Source organism: Opisthocomus hoazin, chromosome 9 (assembly GCF_030867145.1).
Source record: "Opisthocomus hoazin isolate bOpiHoa1 chromosome 9, bOpiHoa1.hap1, whole genome shotgun sequence".
NCBI lineage: Eukaryota > Metazoa > Chordata > Aves > Opisthocomiformes > Opisthocomidae > Opisthocomus > Opisthocomus hoazin.
The window spans coordinates 34,605,701-34,612,264 of NC_134422.1; positions in this window are offsets into that span (position 1 = coordinate 34,605,701).

Here is a 6,564-nt window from a genome sequence, read left to right on the forward strand (position 1 = left end):
CTGGAGGAAAAAAAAATCCCTTCATTTTTTAGTCATTACTAGCCATAAAACATCAGTGAGATGATTTTAGAAAGTCAGAATTTGTCCTGTTGTGACCGGAGACTCTGATCAAGAAAGGTCAGAACATAAAGAAGGGATCACAACTGATTATGAACGCAGGGCATAGAGGATAACAGCCATTCAGAAAGCACAAGAAACTCCTGGGGAATGCAAAGCCATTGAGTTTTGAACACAGAAAAGAAACAACATTTATTTTCATTTTTTTCCCCCCAATTCTTCATTAAAATGTTATCCATGTTTCTAAAGCCAAAATACAGTGACCTGGTCCAGTTTCTTGAGAGAAAAAAAGGAGTAAGTGATCTACGAAAAAACATTTCACTCTTTCCTTCTGTTTTTTTTGTCATTAAAATTGGACCATCTGTAAAATCAGCAAAAAGTGAAAATGGATGAATTGCTGCAACTAAGAACATCTTATATTAGAATAAAATTATCTGGCAGTTAGAGACTGCTCCAAGCCTTCGCTGGCTGTGGCACTGACTGCTGTGTGATGCTGGACATGTCTCTTCATACAGCTCGGAGTCTTTTTCCATCCTCCTATCTAGCCATGATTTCTATTCTGATCACAAGGTCTTGCGGCAAGACCCATTTTTATCCTACATCCTAGCTCTCTGGGGTCTGGATCACAGTTAGCTCTAATGTAACACACATAAATAACCACGTATGACAGTCTTTCCTGGAGAGCGTCCTTGTGCTGTCTTTGGCAAGCTGCCGTTTTTTCAGACGTGTTGCAAAATGGCAGCTCTGTCTGCATTTGCTGCCAGGTCTCCTGCGAGGCTGTTAGCAATCTGACAGGGTTTCCTGGGTCCCCCAGTGAGCTGGAAATGAATACAGGGTCACACATTCGCCCTTCCCTGTAAGCCAGCTCCTGGATATAAGACAGAAAGGTGAGCAGAAAGTTTGATGGAACTAAGTGATGGAGTTTGTCCCGAAACCCTTCAAGGGCAACATGGGCTAGTCTTGCACTTTTTCCTCCCTGTTTCCAGAGCCTCTCTCTTCCCTAGACAAGTCTCTCACGGATTACATGAACCAAAGATGACTGAGGCTGGACTGCTATATGAAATGCCTGTGTTCCTTCTTAATCTGTTGCAGGTTCTCTTGCCAGGCTTCACTAATTTCCAGATGCTTCTTGATGCTTCACAATCAGCCTTGACTCTATTTGCATTGTGTACTAAGGAGAACTCCTCGATGGTGATCTGCTTTCCTTTTTGCTGTGGACACCCCTCCACAGCAGATGATGCCTGGTAGACAGTAAAACTATGTCACCTATCCCTCCAGGCTCTCGCTGGGAGACAGAAGTGCACCCCACCCAGGGAGCATGTCGTCATCTCCCAGATCCTGTCGGAGCAAATTCCAAATATCTGGGGAACTACAATGAATTAACATGCAAATTGAATCCTAAGCCAAGATTCATGTCACTGTCATCTTTATGTATTAGATTGTAGATCACGAAAGGAATTATGCTCCAGCTTGCTAATTACGTAAACATGAAGCAAAAGAGAGCAGATGAGGGTTAGGGTCTAGGAAACTGGGTTCAAGTAGTGGCTGAGGCAGAAAATTCTTGTGTGATGATGGGCAAGTTTGTTAGGGGCAATTCTGAAATGCACAAATGACAACAGGAGGCCATTAATGGGACCCTGAGATGGACTCTTCTCCTTGTCAAAGTACAACACAGATTGTAACTTTCTCTGCCATACATAGCAGTTAGCTAAAACAAGGGCACTGTGAGATGAGACAAGTTAAATAAAAGGCTTGAGAACAAAGCTTCTCCCTGCCCTCTGTGTACAGCCTGGGGTCCTCCAAAAGGTCTTTCCCAGCACTTAGCCCAAACCTCAGTGCACTTGAGCAGCTACAGCTGGCTTTGCAGCACACTTCAGCCTCATCCGGGGAAACCGTAGGCAAAAGACGAGGGAACTTGCCAGATTCCTTTTTTTTTTTTTTTTTTTAAAAAGGTGCCATGTCTTACATAGGCGTTTTGATGGTTCCACTCCGATGCCAGAAGAAAACCATCCCCATTTTAACTGTCCGAGCGCGCTCTAGTGGGAGCCCGTTCGCTGCAGAGCTGGGCAGCATCCCAGCAACGCGGCTCTCCCAGCCGCAGCCGTCCACGCCACGGCACAAAGTTACCCCACGCGGGTGTCCAAAGAAGGGGGGGGCGAAGGGAGACGACTGTAAAACCAGCTCTGCTGGGAAAGGGTCGGTGATTTCCATGGTCAAATTAGAGAAAAGGTAAAACAGCCTGGTATTATTTCAGGATAATGCCGTTTCTTTGCAACCACACCAAAAAAATCCCCAACTGCAAACCCCGTATTTGCAATTACACACAGACCTGTTCAGCCACACCCTTCAAGCGTCATCTTCCTCCCACAGCTGCACCCCGTACATCAGTAATGTACCACCACCTCCACCTCCATCTTGTCCAGCTGAGGCTGTTCTGAGGGCACACGACCTTGCTGTGCAGCACTGCTTTGCCCCTTTGCTTACACATCATAGGCTGCTTCCTCACCCACCGATACAGGGTTTCATGGTCTGGGATTCATTGTCTCACTGCATGGCAGTTTCAGACAATAGAGGAAGAACCAATTCACCAACAAGAGAAACTATTTCTTGCCTTTTTATTATTATTCTATGTTTGGATAGGAACAAGCCCCTGCGAGGAAAGGAATGGGGACATTTAGAAAATAAATTGTTATTCGGTTTATGCACCCTTGGGTCTCATTCACAATCCAGGGCATTACGAGAACAAGTCAGGTTGAAATCCGCAATATTTATTCTATTACGAGGAAATAGTTTCTTTTGCAGGAAAAACATGAGACAGTGACATCAAAAGGTTTGGCAAAGCTGACCGCTTATGTTGGTGCTTGAAGGGGGGACATAACGTCCAAACCTCAGGTCAAACTGTAGATGCAAAGCTTTTTGGTGTTTTTGAACCTTAGCTAACAGGCTAGTCATCATCTCTGCAGCTACATGGGTCCCTGATCACAGATTTACAAGCTGACAGACAGTACACCAGCCCAAGTTTGTGATTTAAATGGGACCTCCAAGGAACACAGTAAAACAAAGGCTGCTCCAAGCTGATAAGGGCTGAAAAAGAAACTCATGCTGCATCAGAGCTCTTGAGTCTCTCAGTTATTGTGGAGTACTCCTGGCTACCCCGTTCAGCAGCGTAGCTGCTGGAATTACCCCAGCAATTTGGTAACTAGTGGCAAGTGACACGAGCAGTCTGATGCAGCTGTCAGAAAAGGTTCAACAGAGCAATACTTAGCAGCTCTTTTTCTCCTGGAATATACCAAACAGATTTCATCCCACAGTTCTTATGAACACTTCAAGCAAAAGGCAGATAAACCAAAAGACTGGACATAGCACTAACCCATTGAGAAGTAGCCTGTACTAAAGTCCATTCCCATCTCTACCGTTGTGTAACATTTGAGACAGGGTATTTGAAGCCTGCTTGAGCATACACCTCCCCAAGTACTCAACTTTGCAGTAAGTAATCCCATAATACTGAGCATAGGGGTATATACAAGTGCTTGCAAGACTGTGGTCTCTGCAAGACTGGAGAACCTGAGGCCCACTGTCTGGCAAACAGCATCCTGATGGAAGATACCAAAACAACACAGATGATGGAAGTGCCCCTTGTAAATGTAAGATCTTCCTCACTTATACTTCCTCTCTTCCCATTTAAATAGCTGTCAGTGAAGAAAACAGGAGTTTGGGTAGGACAGAGATGTATTTGTCTTACATCATGCTAACTACCACCATGCCGAGACACTGCAACTTTTGCTTGAAGACAGCTCGGAAAGAGCATAAAAGAGGCAAGGGGTTATTTGCATGTGAATAGGATGTGGGGAGATATATGAGTGAAAGCAGGGCCTGGTTAAGGAAAATAAACTTGATATGATGAAGAATTTCAAAGTTGAAGACTGTTTTTATACAGGCAGAGGTGCCCATAATATCATGCTTTTCCAAAGCAGCCTCATGGCAACGAGACGCATTTCCTGGGGTAGGGCAGATCCAGATCAGACTGTTGCTGTAACACTCACCACGGATGCCACTTCATTTCTGAAGCCAGGGTTGCCCCAAACCAGACCAACCAGGGACTTACACTTTAGTTTCCTCCATTTTGGCTGCATCTTCCTTGGTGTACTGCCAGGCCCAGCCCACTGCTCTGCTAGCCCCCGCGCAGCTCCAGTATTAGCTGGAGAATCCTAGCTTGTTGGCTTCCTACCCTAACAAATTAATACATGGCCAAATTAACCTGTTTTCTCTACACTCACCTTGGTTTGCAACATGGAAAAAAACCCAATAGAGAACAGGCTTACAGCAGGGACTCACAGCCACCCGAAAAAAAACACTGCTACTACTCCCTACACTCTTAAGCGAAGCATTGTCCTTACAATAGCAAAACCAGCAATGCCACCCCTTTTGTATGTCTCTAATCAGCTTCATCCTCTTTTTACATCTCTTTATTAACGCAACAGAGAACATTGCTAATTAAGCCTGATTTTTCTTTCTTGGATGTAGGCCCTGGTATGATTTAGAAATAACCTTAATCTGGTATTTGTAACACTAGTATTTACCTCTTCCCATGATTTCCAATATGATGTTACTGCATTCTTGGCTCAAGACAAGCTTCTGCAATGGTTTAAAACACCAGGCAAAACTCCAGCGAGACCTCAATCCTATTGAATAAATGATGGGACATGAGCAGAGCACGGGATGTTTGAATATCCTCTAAATATCACCAAAACCAGTTAATTAGTTAAGCTCTGTAAAGCAAAACTAAATCTTTGGGGAGGCAGACAGTTTGTTTCCCCTGCATGGCCATCCCAAAACCAGGACATTATCTGTCACATCCAAACTCATACACCCCTCTAGCACACAGCCAGAAATGCCCCTTCTCGGACTTCAATCCAAAAGAGGACACGGTAAACCCAAACTGCCCTCCTGCCACGCAAGCCCCTGTGCAAACAGAAACCTCGTCTCATGTGCCAAGGGACAACAAACTGCCGCAGAAGCTAAAAAAGCAAATGCCACTATTGACGCTGGTAACGTCCCTCCGACAGTCTGAAAGCAGTAGCAGCCCTGTCCTCTTGTGCATAGGCTGACAGGGCCACCTGCTCGCATTCAGCTTCTGCAGTATCACAAAACACCCTGCTTCACAAACAGCACGCGTGCTGTTGCTTAGCTTGTCAGACGCTGCACCAGAATACACAATTGCTCTCCAACATTGGATAAATATGCAGAGCTGTGTCAAATTTTTCATTTTCACATACATTAATCATCCCCAAAGCCCACCTCAGCTGTACAGATCTGTACTCTTTGTACAACTTTTTTTCTCTCAAAGGTGTGTATTTTCATAATGATAGTGCTCATGTACCACTTAACAGTATATTTTCATTAGGCCCCAGCCACACTTCTGAACAGTAATTTATTACTGCTTGTCACTAGCTGCTACTAAGAGTAATACATATACTGGGTTTATTTAGTATGTTTAGTATTTCTTGCTTGACTCTTTCTTACACAGACAATACTGCCCAAGCCTAGAGATTCACAAATCAAAACAGCCAAGTTTCTGGGCCTTCTGGTTGCAACTTATTTTGTGCTTCCCAGCTTTTTGTCTGCAATATGTAGAAACTTTCATTTATTTGTTCTTTCTTAAAGAAAGTGGGGAGCCTAATGCAGTCTGCCTGCTCCAGGAGCTGCAAGTGTACAGTGAACACCTACGTGGATGTATGTGGAGATGTCCAGAGGTACAGAAGAGGCCACAAAGATGACCCGAGGGCTGGAGCACCTCTCCTGTGAGGAAAGGCTGAGAGAGTTGGGGCTGTTCAGCCTGGAGAAGAGAAGGCTGCAGGGAGACCTTACAGCAGCCTTCCAGTACCTGAAGGGGCCTATAGGAAAGATGGGGAAAATACTTTCAGCAGGGCCTATTGCGACAGGACAAGGTGCAATGGCTTTAAACTAAGGGAGGGTAGATTAGACTGGATATATGGGAGAAATTTTTTAGAATGAGGGTGGTGAAACACTGGAACGGGTTGCCCAGAGAGGCAGTGGAGGCCCCATCCCTGCAAACATTCAAGGCCAGGTTGGATGGGGCTCTGAGCAACCTGGTCTGGTTGAAGATGTCCATGCTTGCTGCAGGGGCGTTGGGCTAGATGACCTCTAAAGGTCCCTTCCAAACCAAAGCATTCCATGATTCTATGATTCTGCAGCTGAGAAGCCTGCCCACACTGGCTTCATTGTTTAAGGACCTGACCCTACACCCACACACCAGGCGCCCACTACCCCAGAGGTAACACGCATCAGGGACGTGGATGTCACACGAAGGCACCCTTCTCCCAGCCAGCTGGACCTGATACCTGCAAAACGCCAGCCCTTTTGCTGGGCAGTGCTACCTGCCGGGCAGGGCAGCAGGCTGGGTGACAGCAGGGACTCTGCTGCCAGCCGCCTGCAAAGCGGCGCGGGCTGCTGCCAGCCAGCTGCTGCACCTCAACCCTGCCGGGG